Source organism: Phaethon aethereus (assembly GCF_964289735.1).
Source record: "Phaethon aethereus genome assembly, chromosome: 10".
Taxonomy (NCBI): domain Eukaryota; kingdom Metazoa; phylum Chordata; class Aves; order Phaethontiformes; family Phaethontidae; genus Phaethon; species Phaethon aethereus.
Window position 1 is genome coordinate 9,561,828 of NC_138586.1, and position 22,814 is coordinate 9,584,641.

At 39.1% G+C, this 22,814-nt stretch overlaps 1 protein-coding gene across 1 annotated transcript in view; it reads right to left on the reverse strand.

The window, feature by feature from the left end:
* The window catches only part of AFF2 (ALF transcription elongation factor 2), a gene marked incomplete at its 3' end in the record, with an annotated part of 338,544 nt that overhangs the window by 218,474 nt on the left and 97,256 nt on the right, over window positions 1–22,814 (reverse strand). The window lies entirely within an intron of this gene.

The window sequence follows — 22,814 nt, forward strand, 5'->3', positions numbered from 1 at the left end:
CAGGGTGTTGTAAAACAATGCAGCCAGCCAATCAAACACATACATTCTCTATTCCTCTGTGGGGAGACAGTATATATTTTTCAGTGGTATAGCTGGGACTGACTGCCATCAATCAAGACTTGGATTTCCAGTCCATCTCCACATCTAAGTATGCTGAACAAAAGGCCAATCTAATTCATGAGTATCATTTGGTAAACTCCTGAAACTTTATTAGATTAACTTTTTGGACAAAACAATAGAAATAATCAGTTCATCGATTCAGGAAAAGATCTCAAAAGTCAAAATGCTTCCAAAATTAGATCGTCTCTGCTTTTAAAGGTAAGCAGATGGAAAACATTTGATTCTTATTTATTACCAGTTAAATTTATGTCCCTTATTTCACCATAAACTACAAGACTTCACCAAAGTGTATCTTATTTCACTGATCTTTAATAACCTGAAAACTGGTAACAGAAACCTATAATGAAGCACCCCATATACTGTAAATTAAAAATAAATAAGAGACCTCAAAGAGGTTTTCTTCAAAAGCTGCTTCAGTTTAGTGTTTCATTTTGTATATACACTAAGAGACATCTGTAAACATTTCTAAAGTATAATGCAAAGGAACTAGCTACGTTATTATCTATTCTAGGCACATGGTTCAACATTTGTTTATGCAAACCATATAATTGGAAACTCTGTCCATTTTCTGCTTGTGCTAAATATTCTGTGTATAAATACTTTTCATAGTAGATAAATAGGGTTTTTATTTAGGTCTTATCACCTTCATATTACATATTCATTGATTTCTAAACTGCCTTAAACAGCTCTGTAGATGTGAAACATTATGAATTCAGTTTTGGCACCTTGGTATTAAATTTGCATATCAGGTCACGCACCGCTTGACATACATGCAAAATTGCACTGCGGCTATTTTATTACAACCCACAAAAGATATTCAGAAACTGCATGTAGCATCAAAATAAATTAAAATGGATAAAAGACCCAATAGTGAGACACATTTTTTTTATTGTTTAGTAATGCCTAAAGCCATTTATATGTTCTAGTTAATAAGCAAAAGTTAGACTAAAACAATTTTTAGTCTTTCTGTTATTACATTTTAATTGTAGGGGTAAATATATTTATTTGTCCCTTTACCAACTGTGTCCTACTTAAGGCTTGAATTATTTGAAATTGTATGCTATAAAAAGTAATGTATATGGATCACTGGCAAGCCTTAATGTTCCTCTGCGTATGTCAGAATGTATACAGACACAGTGTATGAAGTCAGACATGCAAAGCAATATATTTCTCTAGTTGATTTTGTATTTGAAATGTTTTTGTAACTTAGTGTGCGTGCCAAGGCTGCATTTGCATGGAGACTCTGCATTTAACCAAAGTTAAAAACGCATCAGTCAATGCTGTTCAGATACTACAGCGCCCTCAAAATATACCAACTAACTATATAGCAAAGACATTAAAAAATTAAATAGTGGGGGAGACGTTTTCCAATTGCTCCTCACTAGGGCTCCCTTTCAATGTCCACAGCATTTCAGGATAAGTAATTTGGCATTTCCATTCACTAGTTGCCGGGCCACGCTCACTTGGCTGCTTAGGTACGTCACCATGCCTGAAAATCGGGGCCTCAGGTGTCCTACAAACTCTCCGGGGGGCAGAACGGTGCGCACGAGGCAGCTCCACCACAGGTGCGGAAAGGCCGGGTGAGCGCCGTCGCCCTTGGCCGCCTCTCCCAGCTCCAGCGCCCGCTCCCCACGCTGCAGCCAAGCGGATGGGCAGCGCGAGAAACTGCCGTGCGGCTGGAAGGAGCTCCTGAAGAGCTAGCCAGAGCTCGCACTGGGACCTTCTGCTGCAACCCAACACCATGGTTGCTTTATCACCCTTTGAAAAGTCATAGTTCCCTTCCATGTAGAAGTAGGCAGTACAAGCATCACCTCGCTCTATTTTGGGTAACAAGTACCTGTGAGCACAGGGATGAGCGTGTCTTCCTCAAACAGCTCAACCCCAGACCCTGTGCCAGAGCACTGGGACCCGCTGCATCCCCGCAGACCTGCAAGGGGTCAGGCAGAAACACAGTCTGAGACCCACAGCTGCGCACGCACCGTCGTATCCCTCTATTCCTCCCACGCGTGCCAGGGTACACGGCAGACGTGACTTTTCCTACGTGTGCTGTACTCGACCACTAACGACCCATAACCTTGGGAGATCCATTAGAAGAAATGTTTGTGGGGGTTGTTTAAGAGATACAGCAGTACCTTCTAAATTGCATGATCCATCAAATCAGGGCAACAGCCCAAATGAGGGAAATCCCGTAAATAGCACAGAGCAAATTTGAGAGTACATTTTACGGACTTTGTCTAACTTGGGCTACCATGAAAATCAGATGGCAGAGCACCCAGATAAAGTCAGCGAACAACCTTCACCCACACAAATGAAGCAGGTGGTGCTTGCACCAGTCAGTATCTGCTGTTGGGCCCTCAGCCAAAACTTCTGGCTTCTAAGTTTGCTCCGTTTCTTCTCAAAACATCACAAAAGGAACCTGAACCTCTACACTCCTGAAGAAAAACGCTCACTGAACTCAGGGGAGAAGGATCAGAGCCTCATCTGTAGTAGCTGGCAGAGGTAGACAGACCTCTTAAGAAACCTGCATGAATGAAGAAAAAATCTAAGCTAATCGGGACCACTAGCTTTATAGCAGAAACCTTAAAAAATTGACATAATATAACAAATTGGTTCAAAGCATTACTACAGACCACCATGCTAAATTCCCACATCCTTAGCAGTTTGTAAAAATGTTTAATTTATGTTTATGTATTCTTATTCAAAATGTTAGTTAACAGCCTGTAGGGACCCAGTAATAGGATCCTTTTTTCTTTTTTATGTTTATTAGCTACATTAATGACTGTTTCTGCAATTCTACTACAAAGACTTGCGTTAATGAACGCCAATTAATTCTGAAATGATTTTAAACAAAGGGTGATGAGAATAACCAATCAACCATGGCAGTGTAAAGAGCAAGCAAGCTGCTGTGACCTAATTTTTCTGTGTTGATTCTTTGCTGTCACAGTGCATTGTTATTCATCAAGAACACCTATAGATTTTGCATATACATATGACAATATTATAATTTTGGAAATGCTCTGTTCCTTTCCAACATGGGAAATTACTGCATTTAAACTATAGGTTTCAATAACACTGACTCAAAAACTGCAAATACCTAAGAGGTCAGGCATATCTCTACCAGCAGACGGACCTTACTAATTTCAGATTCCTAAAATTTAAGACGAGAGCTCTCTCAAACGCTTGGAACATTTGTTATATTTCTGTCTGGAAGGCCAAAGAACCGTATCTCCAGTTCACACTGTTTAATTAGAGGCATAATATCCATCAATCTATTTATTCATTTATTTTCCACAACAAATTAATCTTACAGCCATTTAATTCAATTCACAAGGACTCAAGTATAAAAGAATTCCCTGAAACCAGCAACAAGTTGAGTGATTATGCTCCTGAAATAACACATATATGTGTCAAATCTGACCTAATAAGTAAATAGACCATGTAGGCAGATATGACTTTTATGTGCCTACTGAGTGAACAAACATTAAAAAAGCCATCCAACACTACTCTAAATTTAAACAAAATGAACTGAAATTGATAAATGCCATTTGCATTTTCACCTGATACCTACTTAGGGTATGTGCTTCCACTACTAGAGCCTTTCCAATAACAAAAGCTAGATATTTTAAAGTTAAAATTTCTATAAATCATCACAGAACAAATTCTACCATTTCATTCTCTAATAGACATACAGTAGGGAATGGACCTTGCTCATCTATAGTTCATTCATAAATGTCCTCTTTAGTCCCAACATACTAAGTGACATTAAATTCATCACAGTAAAAAGTCATGTTTATTGGCGGTTTTCAACTGGAGATAACACCATTGTTTAATAAAAATGCAGAAAATCATTAAGCGTATGAACAGTCAAGGCCTCTACTGAAGAAATTACAAATCTTTTTGTTCGCTATGTGCAATACAGGGGCACTTCTCAACACAGTATGAAAAACATTCTTCTGAAACAGAGTGCAAAGGGCTCTATCAGTTTTACTGGGAGACACTCATATTTACTGCAGTAGGCTTCCCTTGAGTAAAGACAGAGGGCTGGATCCACGATGCCACAGACGTACAGAATGAGATGAGCTTTGGCACCTGTATGAAATACAGGCACAAACTGAGGCTATGTTTAGAAGACGGCAATCCATTTCAACCTCCTTCCCTCCAAACACAGTAGATGCCAGCCACTCCTGACCTATGGTGCCGTGAGTAGCATTCCTCCCTCCAACAACCAGCAAACTGCGTTCTCAACTTGTGCCACCCCTGGCAAACATTTTGGTGGCATTGTTTCAGGGTTTGAAAGCTGCAGTATCAGCATTCAGCAAATCAGGTTTTCCAGTGTCCATTTATGAAGTCACTCCATATTGCTGATGACTGATTCACGTTTATAATGATAAAAAATTTGCATTAACATCTAGCCCTCTACAAAGGGTTTATTACTGAAATGCCAATTCAACCATAGCTGTAATGACCCTATTTTATAATGCACACATTTCAGGCACTTTTGCAAATGGTTTAAAAAAATGGAGCAGTTAAATTATGCTGCTAACATAACATGAATGTGTCATCACACCCTATCAAGCAATTTCATATCAAACAATGATGTGATATGGAATTTTGCCGTTACGATACACTTGGAGGAAAAAGGGCAGTATTAGAACAATGATGCCCACCTTCCATTCAGCAGTCTGAAGTATCTTTCAGTTATAAGAAAGTCTAACGGATAGATGAAAGATAAAGATGGACTGACATCTTATTAGTTCTCTTTTTCTTTGGTTTGTAAATAGTAAATGGAGGGTCCCAAATTTACCAGGTGATTTCAACCAGGAAAACTGCTGTGTGAAACAACAGATATTTCAAACCTAAAGAAGCTTCATTTTCAAACTCCAAGTCTTCAGGCTTTTCATCACCATATTTCTGTATGCATTATACCACTAACAATGCGATATACAAGAAGGACAAAATGTCAGCCCCCGATGGAAATGAACTCACCACCCTTCAGCAATCAACAATCAGACCTTGCTTAATTTAAATGTGTTAGATCATCAGTCTATTATTTCTCCAGCTTTTTATAATGATTTCTAACACTGGCCAGACATTGTACACCTGGCTGGAAAATGTTTCTTTTTAAACAATACAAGAACTAACCAATATGTAAACCCAATAATTAAATTACATTTAGCCGCTGGCCACTGTTATTCTGCACTACTTTCCCACCAAGGGAGCTATAGTGATCTGATTTAAACAGCAATCTAGCAGAACACTTTTCATTGCCCATGATTCTTGTGCAGAGTAAATTGGCTTACATCAGATTTGACTCTAATTTGGGTTTCAGAACAGCTAATTTGAACTTAAGCACCTATAGAAGGGCTGTTAACAAGAGGTGTCAGCACTGGAATTCTTCTCATACCTGTGCTGTTTAAATCCAGGAACAAGAGCTCCTTATAGATTGTATATGCTTTCTAGCATGCCACTTGCAATGTTGTGCGAGGCAGAAAGCAACTTACCAGGTATTTAACAGTGTCAAAGGAAAATAACATGGATGCACACAATGGATTCTTGCTATATGCATGTCAAGCAGAAGTAAATACATTTCTTTCCAAAGATATAGCTACCTTGTGACTTGATCAACCCCGGATTAAATGTACCTTAGTCCTTTATTGTGGTATTTTGGTGTTTTAGATGTAGGGTCAAATTCTGCCCATTCTTAAGTTACCAAGAGATGCATGGAACTATCTAAAGGCTGAATTTCATCATCATTAGCTGATACATTAATAGCACTAATGTCTTAAATCTTAATATTCTGGCTCATTAGCTTAGGTGAAAGACTATTAATATAAAAGGTATATTTTAGCCAATCAACAGAATTTATGAAGACTTTTGTTTTGTTTTAAAACATTGCCTCTCTTGCAGTATTAGTGGTTAGTACAGACACTAAATCATGATATTATCATTAATAATTATAGAATTATTATCTAACAATATAAATATAAGATCTACTATCACTTTGGCTCAGGCAGAGCTTAACTTCATTTTACTCTGTCATAAATCGCGCCTGTTATCCCTATCCATACCCAGCTGGTTGATGATTTTTTTTTTTTTTCCAAAAGTACAACAAATTTAGAAAGGGATGAAAGGAATCTGTGGGTTTGTTGGGTTTGGATTTGCTTGTTTTCAAACATACATCAAGAAAATTATTCTAAGAACAGCTCAGAAATTGGTCTTTTAAGTGACAATGCTGCTTACAGAAAACAAAATTAAAAGTGTACAGAACGTATCTCGACAACCAAGATACTTCAGTGGTCTAAAGCAGGTTCCTGGTATTTTGGCATCTCATTAGAAGTCTCCTATTATCTCTGGTGCGTAAATGTGATCACAAATAAGCCGTACAGACTGCTAAGCAGAAATCATGCAAACAGGCTATTAGAAAGGAGAGTCCATTTGGCAGTGTTGAAGAGATGTAAGTAAGATTGGCTGATTGATATACAGTAAACCAGAGTCAGGACCTACACTCTAAACCAAAATGTAAATTCTGTATGGTTATGTACAGAAAACACCATTGATTCTGATGGAATTGAGCCAAATCTGCAAATGCCATTTTGAGAAGATTCCAGCTACAAATTCAAGCATCGTTAGAGCATCAGTTACAGACACTGCGGTGGCTCCAAACTCTGCTTGTGCAGCTCGCACAGGGGCTGTTTTCTGTTGATAAGAATAAAGAGTCAAAATGTGCCCAGAGTTGTTCTTGAATGACTGGGAGTAGAAATGCATTTAAGGAATACATACTAGATGCATTATTAACATGATTTTGTTTGAATGTTACCCTTTTGCATCTTGCATTGAATTATGAACTATATTCTTAAGTTCAGATGTATTTAAAATAATTAGCAATAGCAACACCAACATTTTATTTTACAATTAAAATATGTTCCTTACTGTTTTTCTTGTGTACTTGTTCATTTTCCCCCAGACATAAGTAATGTGTAGACAGATACATTGTTTATTTATGACCCCAGTGACAAGTTAATGTGGCATATGTGCCTACAATGTTTGACAGATAAAATGAGTTATTTACAGAAGCTGGTTTTATTATGTATGAATACTGAAGCAGCTATAGTATTTGGAAACTTCTCCATTTCTTTTCCCAAGAGCTTGTTTCAGTGAAAGTTGTGGTGTTTTGAAGATCTACATAAGAGTCCAGTCCAATCTATAGTGCAGTCATGATCTATACATGCTTATTTCAGGGGGGTTCTTTCTGAATTTGTTTTTACAGGTCTTGATCCAACACCACTGAAGTCAATGACAAGTTTTCTATAAGCAACAGTGGGTTTGGAATTCAGTCCTTAAAAATAAAATCCCTGCAAAAGAGTAGGTTAATATCTGGGTCTCATGGTTTGGCATATTACAGATGTATGGAAGGGGGTGAAATAGAGAACACTTTTTGTCTATTGACCTTAATTATAAATGGCCAAAAATTGTTTCCACTGAAGCCAAAAATAAAAATTACACTGACTTTGGCAGGAGCACAAATTGATCCTCTCGGAGAAAATGCATTGATTTTTCCTTTTTAGTAAATAAACTCAAAAGCTTAGGCACCAGATTTTAAAATAATTACTTATATCTGTTTTACTTAAATCCAAATGTGCAAGACTGATGTGCTGTGGGGATTTTTTTTTTTTCTTTTTCCCAACAGTCTTCTCTACTCCATTTTCTATCCTTCAGTTTTGGAACGGTTCAGAACATTCTCACAAAATGCCGCAGACAGTGTCAGTAGCAGTGATCGCTGCTTACTGCCTTGGGTCTAAACCTGCTGCCTCTGAAATGCAGTACTTGTTGTGCAAGCATGTTATGCAAGATGCTGCAACTTTAAGAGAGCAGTGTCAAAGGTAACTCCTAAGGAGACTTGCATAACAGCCACATGCAAAAATGCCAGTGTTGGCTTTTTGTTGTGTTTTGTGGGTTTTGTTTGTTTAAAAAAGGGAACTCTGTAATTTTCCAAATATTTTTCTCCAAGAGCAATCTCAATAGAGCTATGTGCACATTTTGCTCAATTTTCGAATGGCTTTATACACATCCTATATGATATATATTTTTATACACACATACAAACTCTTGCTGTAGCTATCCAGACCTTGAAACATTTGGAACCCTTTCAAGGAATATTTGTGCTGTCTATTGTGGGCAGACCTGAGTTATCTCAGCCCATGTTTCAGGCTAGGGAAAAAAAAAATTGCTGAGAACTTCAGCTCAGGCTTACAGAGTTTATTAGCTCAGACACAGAGCTGTGGTAAATGCAGTCCTGTAGCTTTTTTTTTTTTTCCCCTTCCTGACAGCAGAGAGAAAGCAATCATCCACAAAGGAAATCTTTGTTCCAAAATATCTGCTATGTTCTTTGCTCAATGTGACACTCAATCCAAGGTAAGACTTTGCTACAAGGATGTAGGATCACAACAATCCACATGCAAAGTCCAGCCATCACCACTGTAAAAATACATGAAAAATGGGGGGAGAACACATCTGAATACCTTCTCTTATATACATACACAAATACAGAAGCTTTGGTTCTACACCTTATATATGTGTACTATGATCACCTCAAGGTTTAAGAGCAGCTTGCTAACTCAAAGCTGCCTAACAGAAGATATTGGATTGTTCTCAGGTACCCAGCACTCATTTAAAATGTTCAGGCTTTTCTATGACAACAGTACAGGTTGTGCTGCTATCACAGCGGCAGCTATTTGCAACGTGCATCTGATGGTATATAAGAGGAAACTGGAGTTTGGCAGAAGTCTCATGCACAGCTTACCTCTCCTTAGAGTGGAAGTATTAGTGATCTGATCTAAAAACACATTATTGCAGTCACTGCTACTCCCTTCAAATGGTGCAAACAAGTCACAGGAAGAGGCTAAGACAATTGAGACATCAGCCAAGAGAACACCCTCCAGGTCTGCCATTTGTCCAGGTGGGCATTCCTGCTGCTGCATCCTCTGGGCAGCCAGAGTCCAGCATCCTGCACCTAGGTGAAGACCTGCCTTCCTCTTCCCTTGTACTTCTCCCCTTCTCAGGCCCTTTCTGTCATGTCCGCTAAAGCATGCACTGATGCCTTCACTTTTCTCCTCTTCTACCTAGTGCCTGCAGTGTCTTCCTACCCTCTAGCTCGCAAGGCACAAAGCTCCCGACACCATGGCCAACACGCCAAACCGTTCTCCTCCTCCCCTCCTCTGGCTCCCGCACTGCAGGCCTGCACCCTTCCCACTGCAGGGGACACAGTAAGTGCCAGGAGCCATGGGGTACCAGCACTGTGGGCAAAGCTGGTCTTGCTTCATTCTGAGAGGGACTAAGTGTGAAAGTAGGAACAAAGAGGAATTTAAGAAGTAATTGTATGATCCCACTCAGCAAGAGACAAACAAGCAATGCCAGTAAATTCAAGCACTGAACATAACAGAGAGCATTCAGCTGAAAACTAATTCCCTTGGGTCTCACTTTTGGAGGGACGACCAGAAACGACAATTGTTAGAGCCTGTGATATCTGTCTGTATTCAGAGCAAAATCAGAAACCAGATGCAGTGAAGATCTCCACGTGGCTTTATGTCACAGGAGACGAGGCAACAAAATATGTAATTCCTTTCCACTTCTATCATGTGTGATCTATTGTGAAACCACAACACTGTGCCAGGAAAAGCCTTCTCAGCCTCTGTACTGCAAGTGTGGATGTAGATCTAAGTGGTCATATGACTGTCTATGTACTGCGTATCTGTAATTTTACATCTGGATTTACACATATGCACACACACAGAGAAAACAAACCGATGATATGACTGTCAGAAAAATAATAATCTACAAAGCCCGCAAAGGTTCAAATTCACTAACGCAGTGCAGCAGTCAGTTTTACTTCCTGTCCTTTGAAGAACCAGGTACGCACAGAAAGGGAAGCAAGATGAGATCTGCAAGAACCTCACAAAGAAGAAACAGCCTGGTTCTGGAGAAGCCCAAACAGAGGCTGTAGCAGCAGGGAAAGTCAGGTAACACACCCTCAGCACATTTTAGGTATTCCCCCCATGTTCTCTGTCACAGCCAACTGCAGCTCGTTCCTTCAGTTCTGGCTGCTCTTGATCGAGTCTCCTGTTTTGCCAACACAAACTGCCACATTTTTACTTGCAGTTGCCTTTAGCCTGGGCTCTAAGCCCATTCTTTCCACACTGGTTCCCGTGCCACCTCTCTGCCTGGGACAGCCATGGAAGTACCCCCACTACACCCCACTGCCACAGGTTCGGTTTCTCTCTGGACTTCCGTCTCTCTCTCTCCCCACCATTACAACAAAATGCCATAGGTAATCCTAGAGAGTGCCAAGTAAATATTCTCGCCATTATACACGGGTTTGCTATCATAAGGGAGTTATGTTCAAGCAAACTTTTTATTACAGGCATGCCACAGAGATAGCATTTTCTTTCTGCCTCTGGCTGTTGACTTCAAACCTGGAAATCCCACTCAATAAGGCATTCTTACAGCGCCAAATTCCAAGGCAGCTTGCAGTAAAGCACAACACTCTACTGAAATAGTTTAAAGCCCAGTTCATAGAGTCATAGAATCACAGAATCACTAATGTTGGAAAGGACCTTCAAGATCATCAAGTCCAATCATCAACCCAACACCACCATGCTCACTAAACCATGTCCCGAAGTGCCATGTTTACACATTTTTGAACACCTCCAGAGATGGTGACTCCACCACTTCCCTGGGCAGCCTGTTCCAATGTTTGGCTACTCTTTCAGTTAAGAAATTTTTCCTAATATCCAACCTAATCCTCCCCTGGAGTCACATCTTTACTCATCATGCAGTGCCCCATGTTAGTTAATGGGAAAAATAACGAAATACAGGGCCTTTATACGCTCAGGATTCCAAGTAAACCTGGCCTCGTAGAAGGACAATCCTTACAATTTTACAAGGTTTATCTGTGAACAGTATTTCCTATGTATTTGACACAAGTAGCCTTTTCTTCAGCATCAGAGCTGCATGTCTTATTATTCCAGCCATTTGTTCTTGAACAAACATATTTATTGTGGCTAATGGAAGGGGAAATCCCTCTCTCTGTTCATGCCTCTCTTCCTTTCTGTCCTTCAGTGACCTGACACGTGCCTCACCCTAGAAACGAAAATGACTGGAGCAGCCAAGAACATGGAGAATTGTTCTGGGCTCCCGCTTCTGAAACCACATGCAAGATTTGTTACGGAAAATCTCTCATGCTAGGCTGTAAAAATTAGCTCCCTTTTAATGTGCTTAGTTATGGAAGTTGCCTCCACCACTTACAGAAGTTTTCCCTTCTCAAAGAGCGAGACTTGGGCTGTCCACCTAGAGGTGTAGCCTGTGGTGAGGAGAAGGCAGAGTCTTCTCCATTCTTGCCACCTGCTCATATAGGCATTTACAGTTCTTACAGGCAAGCTACAGAAGTCAGTCACCCTTTCTATAACACGATGACCATTAATTTTATTCCAGGCCACTACCTGTCCTAGTGCCAGAGAAGTAAGCTGTACCTACATTCGTAAGAAGCGCAGCACAATAGGAGTCAATCTGTGGAGAGAAGGAGTTGGTGCCAAGAAGCCAGTGAACATAGTGTGTGTGTCTTGAGGGAGAGGAGGCGAGAGAATGGGCTGCATGGCACTAGTTTGACTTCTCCTGAGCACCAGGGAGCACTTGGAGCATATTACGGGCATCCCTGCAGAGCTTCTCTTGTTTTTCTTTCAACTTAAAGAAATTTAGTTCACATATCCTGAGACCACTCCTCAATGAACCAAAGAGCAGCAACCGGGGAAGAGCAGTTTGTTTCCAAATTGTGCTCCCTAACAGAAACATACCCTTTTTCTTTCTAGCACTCAGCTCTTTTAACCGAGCAAAGTCAGCAGTATATACGATATTCCTGATTTAGCTAAGCATCTAAAATCTGGTTGCTTATCTGAAGTCTTCATTATAGCTAAAACACTGGTTCTGAAAAAGTGGGATGAGAATTGTAAGTAAACAGGCCATCTCTCACAAGATCTGATACTTGGTACTAGGGACTTGAAGTGTGTAGAATACTAATAAATGCAGAAAAAACATTATTATCAAAATAAATCAAATATATTCAATACATCAAAGTATATTAAAAACTGTAGCAAACAATTTTCTTGATGAAATGCAGGTGCAGTTACATCTTAATAAAATGCATTTACGAAAACAGCATTTGCAGATTTTAATTTTTCTTCTCCTCTGAAAAGCAATAATTCTCTACACCCCTGCTACATCCTACTCTTGCTGCTAGTCCTAAATAAGTCTCATTCAGATGACCATTTATGTCCCAGTTTTGCTGCTTCTGTTCAAAATCAGAAAACCTTAGTCCTCACATGAAATTAGTGGGATTACTTGCACAGCAATGCCAACATCAAAGGGTAAAACAGGTCTAACCTGGCTGTATTTTACAATCACCTCTACACCCCTTAGAGAAGGGTCTGCTCCTCAGTCTGGTTTACTTTGTTTATCTGGTGTACAGTGAATTGGGAATTTTATGTTTTAAGGAACTGGCAAGAACTAGTTTATCACTACATGGAAGAGAAAAAGCAATAGCAGTTGTAAGCAGAAATTTAGTGGGATTTAAACGTATTTCTTTGTATTCACATGCAGAAACTTTTTGAATGCACCCCTGCCTCCATTCCACTCTGCACAGTTATTTTCTATCTGGTGGTGGAAGAAATAATTTATGACAATGAAAAAATGTCAACTGTTGGCACAGACAGTGCATATCCCCTCACTAGCTTTTTGCGACTCCACAGACCTTAGGAAACTTTAATGGTAAAGTTTTGCTTTCAGAAATATTGGCATAGCCCTAAATCCCTGATTTCCAAACTTGGATCTGCAAACCATTTGTGGTCCATGACACCGCAGTGCGTGGTCCTCGCCATGAAACCATGTTAAATGGTGACCTTTGTGATCATGGTATTGTGCAGCAAATTATGTGGTTGCTAGGATAATTGCTTTGAATAAAAATTACCCTTTTTAATATTTCCCTAGCTAAATTTGTGCCATATTTCATGTCAATGTGTAACTGCATGTGTTGGCAGGAAGGGAAGATGTTACAGTCTCTCTCTCTTCCCAATGCAAAATATACTGTGAAGTTTTACTTCACAAGGAAGCCGCTTAAGAAAGCCACTCCTGGATGTAAGGAGAGGTTCAAAATTAAGCGTATTCAAGTGTCATTAGCATGTGCCGGTAGAAATTACATATTTTTCGAGATGTTTTTGTTTCTGATGACATGGAAGTTAGGGTTTCTTGGCATCAAAAAGGATTAAGCCCCACAGATGTAGGTTACTGACCAGGACGTGAAGCCTTCATTTAGGGTGAATTCTAAGTAATAAAACCCAAATCCTGACTCCTGCAAGAGACCTGAGGATCTTCACAGTTTTCTAAGTTTACCAAGGGTACGTGTCAGTGTTTTAACGTATTTAAGAAAGAATTATCTCAGTGTTTTTATTGAAAATACTGGCAAATGTAAATGGGTGTCTGGATATTTACAAACAGCAGAAATAATTGCCAGCTTGTCTTGTGGATTTAAGTGTCACAGCTTGCAGCTCAGTGAAATATAACACAACGTGTTTACACATCTGGGGGATATAACAATGGGAGATTACCCTGAGGAAGTGTGCAAGGGAAAGCAACATGTATTAACTGAAATATGTTTAGACTGGTAGTATTAATTGGCAGTATTAATGGGGATTGAGGCTTACACCTATGATCACTTACTCCTCTCAAAGATCTTTGCAAATCCAAGCAAAAGCAGGCTCATTAGCCTGGAAAGTGACTGAGTCTGTGCTTACCTTGCCTCTTCGTCCCTCTGCTCCCCAAACCTTTTCCTTACACTCAACATTATTTTACAAATGGCTACTTGAATGGCAACCATTGAAAAAATTAAAATCAACACCTATCTTCTTCTTAAGTTCCCCGCCCTGGATGTATACAAAATCATCCTCACCAATGTGATCATGGGAGATCAACCCTGGGATGCAACTTGAGGAAATCTCTTGGAAGTGGTTCCTACATATTCTTTTGTCATGGAAAAGAATAGTCATTCCCTCCCTAGGAAGAGAAACAGGTCCTCCCTACTCTGTGGGCCAACCATGCCCTCTACTCTCAGTTAGGAGTTGAGGATCTATCATGCTACCATAGATACCTCTACCTCCCTTGCGTGTATTAACTTAAGAGAATGAACATACCCATTTGTCCGGTCTCATTTACATACTTAACTAAATTTATGATATTCTGCTGCTCTCAAGACTTAGCGTGAGGGAATGGGAAACAAACTTTACAGTGACCCAGCAGGAATAGAAAGGCAAAAGTGAATTCTTCTACTTGCAACAGGAGACCTGGTGTTGGCACCTGCTCCATCATCATGATTTTCAAAGCAGGAATTTTAAAACTTCCTTTGGCCTGAGATGAAACTCTTGGCATTTCTTAACTGTTCTTCTCTTGCTTTATTATATGAGGGAATGATTTAATGTTTCTTTTAAGATGGGAAATAGTATCACTCACTCTGCCATAGCTAAAGCCTGCTTTAGGTTCTTTTATTACACAATTTTTAAATGCACATTGCCATAGCATTTCATAGGAGCATATTTACATTTACCTTTGTAAAACACACAGTATATTATGTTGCAATTAAAAGCCCACAAACTCAATCTGATATTTCTTCACTAATTTATTCCCAAGCCAATATGTATTTTAATGTTCCAAACCGTTGCTAATTAACACATGGAAATATTTTAACATGGATTTTGATTAATTCCATTTAACAGTCTAACCAGTGCTAAAACATATGTGGTATGTCATTTCTTTCTTTTGAGGAAGGCATTGGCATTAAATCTTTCAATCTTCCTGAGCACCAAATGCTAATTTCAGGAAGATTAAATAACAGACTGCAGCTACAGTTTCCTTTCTTTACTTCCCAGAAGGTGAAATGAACATATTTATGTGGGAGGAATTTCTTTACTGCACAAGCCAAAATACAGAAATTAGATTTTTTTTTTTCCCCCCAACATTGCTAATACACTAGCAATCGCCTGCCAACTAAATAACTTTAACCTATATCTGCAGTTCATGGAGAGTTGCCAAGTTATATGTTCAACTTTCTTTCACTCTGTTTTTTTTTTATTAAAGTATTCCCATACGATGTTTTCACCTGCAGCCTCTAAATGGTTTTCCATATTTGAATCAGAGACAACTAGCTTATAGCAGGGTGGCTCTGGCCATAAAGCCGGAAATGCTCATATAAGACCCTGCTCTGATTTTCACACTTTGAAGGTATGTTATAAATATGTTTCGTATGGTATTGCTCTGTTGGTTTACAATCTGAGCATAATTCTGCGTGTCAATGAACGAAGCATACGGAATACCCAGAGGTGTGCGTGTGAGTTAAGCATCTTGCGCATGTAAAAATGCAAGAGCCCAGAGCAGGACGAGGCTGCCTTCTGGATCATGGGCTCATTGCTTGCGTACCACATACAGATTTTCACAAGATGGCGTCTGATGAGCTTAAGAGCAGTTAAGCACTTCTGCTCTTGTGATTCCCATCAGAAAGCCGCCCACACCTGGGTACTGTAGTTTCCCTTTCCCCTGTGGTAAGTCCAGTTTCCCTGTCCTCACTCCCACCGTCCATCCTCTGCTTCATGGTCAACATGTTCCTACCAAAGGCTGAAGCAAAGGTTCACTGTATGTTCAGCTCACACCCACATCTCTTTGATGTCTTCCACACCTCTGTTGCCTAAGTAACCTTTTCTTCTTATTCCTTCCCGAGGCCTTATTTTACTTGTTGCAATATCCTTTCTGAATCTTCGTTCAGCTTGACAACATATGGTACTATCCCTCTTCCTTTACATTTCGCTAGCTGTATTTCAGTCTCAACTGCTAATCTGAACAACAAATCTAATCTGAAATCAAAGCATCTGAACGACGGTTTGTGTTTGGTTTCCTATTACCTCTACAATATCCGATCACACTTTCTGCACCATTCAGCTGCCCAGATTCCTGGCATTTGCAAGAGAGCATTCCAGTTGTTTCTTACTGATCTAACAGATAAAGCAAAGTCCAATTTTCTACTTGACTGCCATTTTCATCTGGATTAGAACTTTCTTCTCCAAGTCTACATTTACATCCCCTGATTTTCTTGTGATTTCTTTATGCCTCGTTTATACATTTAACAGGTGTGTGTTGGATGTAATATTTTCATCATATTCACTAAATGAGTGGCCATGGGAGAAAGTCAATTATAGCTACTAGCACGAGTCCCTGCTCTTGTTCAAGAAACGGAGGCTGTTGTAAGAAGCCCCAGATTCAGTCGCAGTGATGATTCACAACAGCTATCATTGCCCATGCAAAAACACGTGCATCTCTTGCCTGTACTTTAAAAAAACACGTGACTTCAGTGTTCTTAGATTATTTAAAACCTTAATTCCTGCGCTCTCTACAACGAAAAGAACAGAAGAATTTGTGGAAAAAAAAAATCTGAAAGTTAGGACAGGAAAGAGGAGTGAATATGTAAGTAGATTCTTTTAAGCTGTGTGTTACTTTAAAGGTTTGCATCAGATAAAATAATATTTAACACAGCTGATGGTAAAGTTTACAAATGGCCATTCATTCTAGCACAGAAGGCCAAATGCTGATACCCAAATACTTGCCAATCCTGTTCTCAGTCAGAAGCATAGGTGCTGTTCACTCGAGGGCTGGTCACAGCCCAGAGTGAAAAAACACGTCATAAAAAATCCAAATACCTGAAAAATAGCATTTTCTCATTTTTTCTCACACTAGCATTCTTTGTTTTACTGTTCACAGAGAATACATTTATTATAGCAGGTCATGTTCCAGAAAAGTATTAATAGTGCAGAGGCTCCAACTTGGTTACACCTGCTGGACTGGTCTTAGAAGGCAGACCTTGTGGCTGACAAGTAAGCAGACTACCAAGATCCAAGAGTATCCCTCCTTATTCATTTGCATACCAGATGGATGGAAACAAGATGCTGAAAAATTAGCTCTACCGACTCCTGGTCATTATTCAAAAAGTACATTACCAGTCAACATGAAGATATCACAACACTTAACACTGTTTTTATATGGCTTGTGATGTTTTCCTTAAATTAATGGGAGGAAAAATAAGAGATGCAGTTTTAGTTATGGAAAAGCAGCCATAATAATGCTTTTCCATCAGATATCCGAACAATATTCCCCTAAGGGTAAAAAGTAAATATTATAACCCTCTTTCCTAGTCAGATGCACCAAAGCACTGAGGACCACTCATCAAAATGAGAAACAGGATTGATAAAGATTTCTGCCTCCTGTTTGATTAAAAAACCTCCACAAATTAAACTGGCTATAATGAGTTTGAGAAGTACCAAAGTGACTGTCCCATAGTCACACACCAAATCTATTGGCAGAGCTATGAATACACCTTACAGTCCCCCTGCAGCCATTAAATGATGCCTCCACATCTTTGCTCAAGCAAACCAAATTATACTACTGCTCTCCCCAAAGCCTTTGAGGTCATTTTACTTTGTGACATTTCAAATGACACCATTTGAATAACAGTATTTCTTACACTTAACTTGGACCAAAACCATGCTGCTTATAAGCAGTTACTTTGGCACTGGGAATTTTAAAAAGGTTAAAAAAAAAAAAAAAAAAAATCACTTTTCAAGACACCATGAGACTGACTCTTGACAAACAGAAGCACTCTCATTTTTTTTCTTCCTCCCAGCAAGAAAAGATTAGGAGTAGCTTAAAAAAACCCCAAACCAAAAAAACACTAATAAATGCAGAATGGTTAAGCAGCTATCTAACCCTTCCTTCCCCAAACCAAATATACATGGTCAGTTCTTTTAACTACACCTGTTCAACTGACTTACGATGTAAGTGCCCTGTTCTGCAGTCTGATGTGAAATGCAAAGTTCCCATTGGTCACAGTGGTTCAAAATCAGGCCCTAAATATGTTTTTTTATGTTTGATTTAAAATAGGCAAGCTGTCCTCTTGCTATCCCTGCAAAACAGCTTTGCTAGCAATTGTCCAAGCAATTGGACAGTAGCCTTAGCAAGGCCACAATAAGAGGTCTTCAGTCGAGTGGTGTCATATGGTCTTCATTTAGAAGTATCACAAGAACATTACTTCTCACAGTATTTACAAATGAAAAACATATGGCTGTAACCTGTAATACTGCAAGAAATTCTGCACTTTGGGTTTGTTTTTCGCCTCAGACTTTTGAAATATGAACCAAGCAAAGGGATTTCAGCTTAATGCGTGATTCAGTCCATTCTTTTTCAGAACTCAAAGTCGGGGAAACAGCTAAAGCTTGTATCTGAAAAAAGTGATTTGCCCACAACCATGGTAATGTACTACAGTTGGCAACTAGAGTAGCGTGTCTATCAAAAGGGTGTGGGGTGGTTAGAGACATCTACTTTCCATTCAATTAAAAAAAAAGATATTAAACTGGTTTTGGTTCCTATAAAGAGTACTGTAAGTCATATATAAGCCTCTTGCATTTACTATTTAGGTTCAATCAATATGGTTATCTACCTGCCAATTTTTCTTGCTCTTTAATGCAGAAAGAGAGCAGCCTTTTTTATAGCTAGCTCAGAAAGTACTAAGCTAATCAATACATGCAGCGATAACAGAATGATTTGAAACATGTAACAGAAGCTTATCACTTTGCAGTATACTGAACACGTCAAAATATTTTCCTAGAAGTAAAGTGAAAATAGAAGTTCTCCATTTTTTATTACTTAAGTGGGTGGTGACACAGATGTTGTAGGCCTTTTGGATTTTTTCCTAGCTTTATATTTTTGGGAAAATTTGATATACGAGCCTTTGCTACTTTGTAGGAATGTGAGGCCAATTTTGCAGTGAGATTTAAAAACTCTGCTCTGAGATTCAAACGTTATCTCCATTGCCCTTGATTTCTTGTCCCTAAACATTTATTGGAAATCCATGCATTGTTCTGGAGAACTGCACGTAAGATCTTCCAGGAATGCATCTTTTGATGTTCCCACAGACCTTAATCCCCTTTGCTTTACTCAGTAATCTGTGTTTGAGCCCAATCTGAAAAGTGGAAGCTTTCTTTCAGCTATCTCCTGTTGACTTAGTCGATTTGAAATAATTTGTAAGCATCTGATTCCTAGAGGTTTAAATATGCATACATGTATCAAGATTCTGGATTTTAATGCAGCAGAGAGAGGATCAGCTATTATTATGGTCTCTAACCGCTTCTCTTTTGAAGAAACGCACGGGATTTAACTATACAGTTCTCTTTTGAGTGGTAACAATCATCTGCCATCATACAATTTAAGTAGGTGGAATTCTACACGATACAAAAGGTCTTTGCGATGTTCCAGGCTTCCCATGATTTACCAAATGTTAAATGCGAGCTCAAAATTAATATAGATAGGTGTGTAGTTATGTATGTAAGTACAGACTAAAGACACGAGAGTTAATAAGAAAGGAACGGGAAATGTTTACAGCTTGAGGCTTTCTATCAATTTTTCTATCAGTTTTAGCTCCAGGACCGTTGTTATAAATTCTATGCGATGATATCTGGTGCATTTCTGCATGTCCCCCTGAAGTCACACAACGGCCTTATGGCCTCCCAGTTCTGAAAGGTTTGCTTCACAGTTTCTGAATCTCAGAGGCTGGAAAGCCCGGGTACTAGTGATTACACTGGGTTTTGCTCAAGCCACTAAACACTCATTTTTTTTTACCTTTACCCTTAGAAAACAATACTGATAAGTAAAATGAAGGAGAAAGGTAAAAGAAATCAAAAGGTTCGCAAAATCATAAAGAAATCCTTACAGGACATAACTGGAAGTCTACAAGGGCTCTGCTGTTCCTATTTCTCTACCAGAAATGGCCACGCATGGTGCAGACAGGTCTGAACTAGCTTTCTGTGGGTGAGTCAAGGTCTTGAAATCACACGACAGCATCCACTCAGAGGCAAGGATTAGTCCACAGGTGCATAAGTGCTGCTAACACTACACACCGACTCAGTCTGGTAAGTCTGCGTGAACTTACCATGAATCTCTACAAACTCAGAAATCACTAAACCACAATCCATTGCACAGTGGAGAGATGCCAGCAGCAAGGCATTAACAATGCTGTCCACTCCAGAGGAGCTGGAAGATGGATGGGCATCTCTGAGGGCAGAATTGGGCCCAGCGAATGAGCAAAGATTCTTAAAGCAACATTTCAAGTGACACAAATTATGTTATAAAATTGATCACTTCCTTACACATGGCAGAATGCTTCCAGGGCACTCAACATCCTATTCCATTAAGCCATGATAAATGAGATCATACTTCCAGATCAGTCTGAACTCATCTTTTAAAACTGCCTGTTCAAATATTTGGTTACTTATTCCCCTCCCCCTCAAGATAGCAAAAACTGCCTTTTTCTTCTCCAACCTTGCACATCTTAATAGATGCCATTATTGCAGGACCATCACCTAGGAATTTTATTTCTTCACAGAATTCCTCATCTTAAGAGCATGCAAAATTTTGAGAAAAATCACTGAAAAACATATGGTGTGCAAACTCTACACGTACACTCAGCAACTTGGAAAAAACGGGCTCAAAGATACAGCAGAGACACAGAACAAATTGTGAAGAAATGCCCCAAAAAAGTTACTGCCCTACTGCTAGTTTGAAGAAGATCACCGCCACCACCACCTGGAACAGCGTTAGGATGGAAACCTGTGGAGCAGGAGCAAAATTGTTTCAAGCAGATCACTACGGCTCAAGGTGGCTAGGGAAGGTTCATAAATTGATAAGCACCACCGAAGGATCATAAGCCTCCACATCAATTGTATAAAGATTACAACAGAGCCACTCGCTGCAGTCATTCTGAAAAGGTTATGGGTTTCACAGGTGTGCACTGTCAGTTCTGATTAAGCTTAAACTAAACCAGTTATCTATAACATCGCATTGGAAGTTTTATTGCTGAACGCAGGGTAAATCAAATTCAGGATACACATCTGTGCAAAAACACAGAGGGCCAAAGTTCACAGTCCTGACACAGGCGAAAAAAAATCCAGCCCTCCAAACTCGGGAGGAGATTTGCCTGTAAAGGATCCATCACTCTGGCTATTGTCAGATGTTCTGTAACGGAAAGGAAATTATTCGTCACCTTAACACAGCTTTGGGTTTTCTTTCCCTCTTCAAACCACTGTTCACTCTTATAACACTGACTGTTTTAAGATTATTATCTGCATTCATTTCTAAAGTGCCTAGAGTTAACCATTTATCTGATCATAAATGAAATTAATTATACACCTGTACTTTTCACTACACAACTTTTAGTTTTCAGGATGTAAACTAAAGCAGCTATAGCAACAAAGTCACAACATAATTTTTCATCTGTGTGATGAGGAATCTTTCCAAAAGCAACAGTTCACATCAGAGGTTCTTAGAGCTACACAAAAAGACTGCGGCCCAAAAAAACATTGCTAACAAGTCAATTGATTTAAACAGTGACAGGATTTCATTCAAAAATTAAAGAAAGAAAAAATGCATTCTTAATAGTTGATACAAGTTGTAAAAGGTACATTCCATTTTCAAAAATACTTTGTATTAATGCTGCACTTTGAAGTGCCTCTATTGACTCATAGTTTTAATAGATGGCAAAAGTGAAAAAATTTGCTTTTGCAACATCATTATTTCCTTTGCATGCAATTATTTACTTGCCAAACAATGCTAGTGACAAATCGCAACAGACTATGAAGCCATCTACATCAGCAGATTTTTAACCTAAGGTAAAAATAAACAGAAACATCTGTAAAGTCATCTTGTACAAAGCTACGTTTATTAACAAATACATTTTCTAATAAAACACCATCTGCAAGCAACCCTCAGATTCCACTTGATATAAATAGGCCTTTTACTGTTTTCAGATGCAGTTCCCAGAAAATTATTCCAAGCTCTGCTGCAAAACACATCAGTCTTTGTTGCTGCCTGGAATGTTAATAAATAACATCAAGTTTTTAAATAGTCAAACAAATTATTGGCTTGAAACAATTATTCCAATAGAAAAAGCTGACCTTTTGCAATAAAGTAGTTTAAGAATGCATCGCTCCTCATTCCGAGTATAAAAATATTACCAAGCAGGGAAATATTTTGGGGAAAACAGAAAGCTATGAAACACCCATATTGCAATTCTGCTCATACGTATGCTTTAAACCTACCTGGCCAAGGTTACTGCTTTAGAGAAACTCAGAATAAGAGCACAAGTATACAGACTATAAATAGTCCAATTGGTATCCTTATTATACATCTGTGCTTGGAATGGACACGAATATGAACCAACTAAAATGTTCCTCACAGGACTACTATACTGACCAGCAATACAAAACGCAACAGCTTAAACTGCTGGTAGCAGAGACTGGGACTGAATCCCAATATTAAGAGCTCTTCAAAATGCATAAAAGCTTTAATGGGACACATTTTCATAAGCATTACTCAGAACTTAAGCCACATTAATTCCATTAAAAGCAATGGGAATTTAGCAAACCCTGCAAATAAACTCCTTACTGGTGGAACTATTTAGTACCACTGAAATGTGAACACTGCTGTTTTTCCTTAGAGTTTAAAACAGCAATCCTTCTATCAAACTAGCTCCTAACTGAAAATGCAAGAGTGAAAACTGCAGA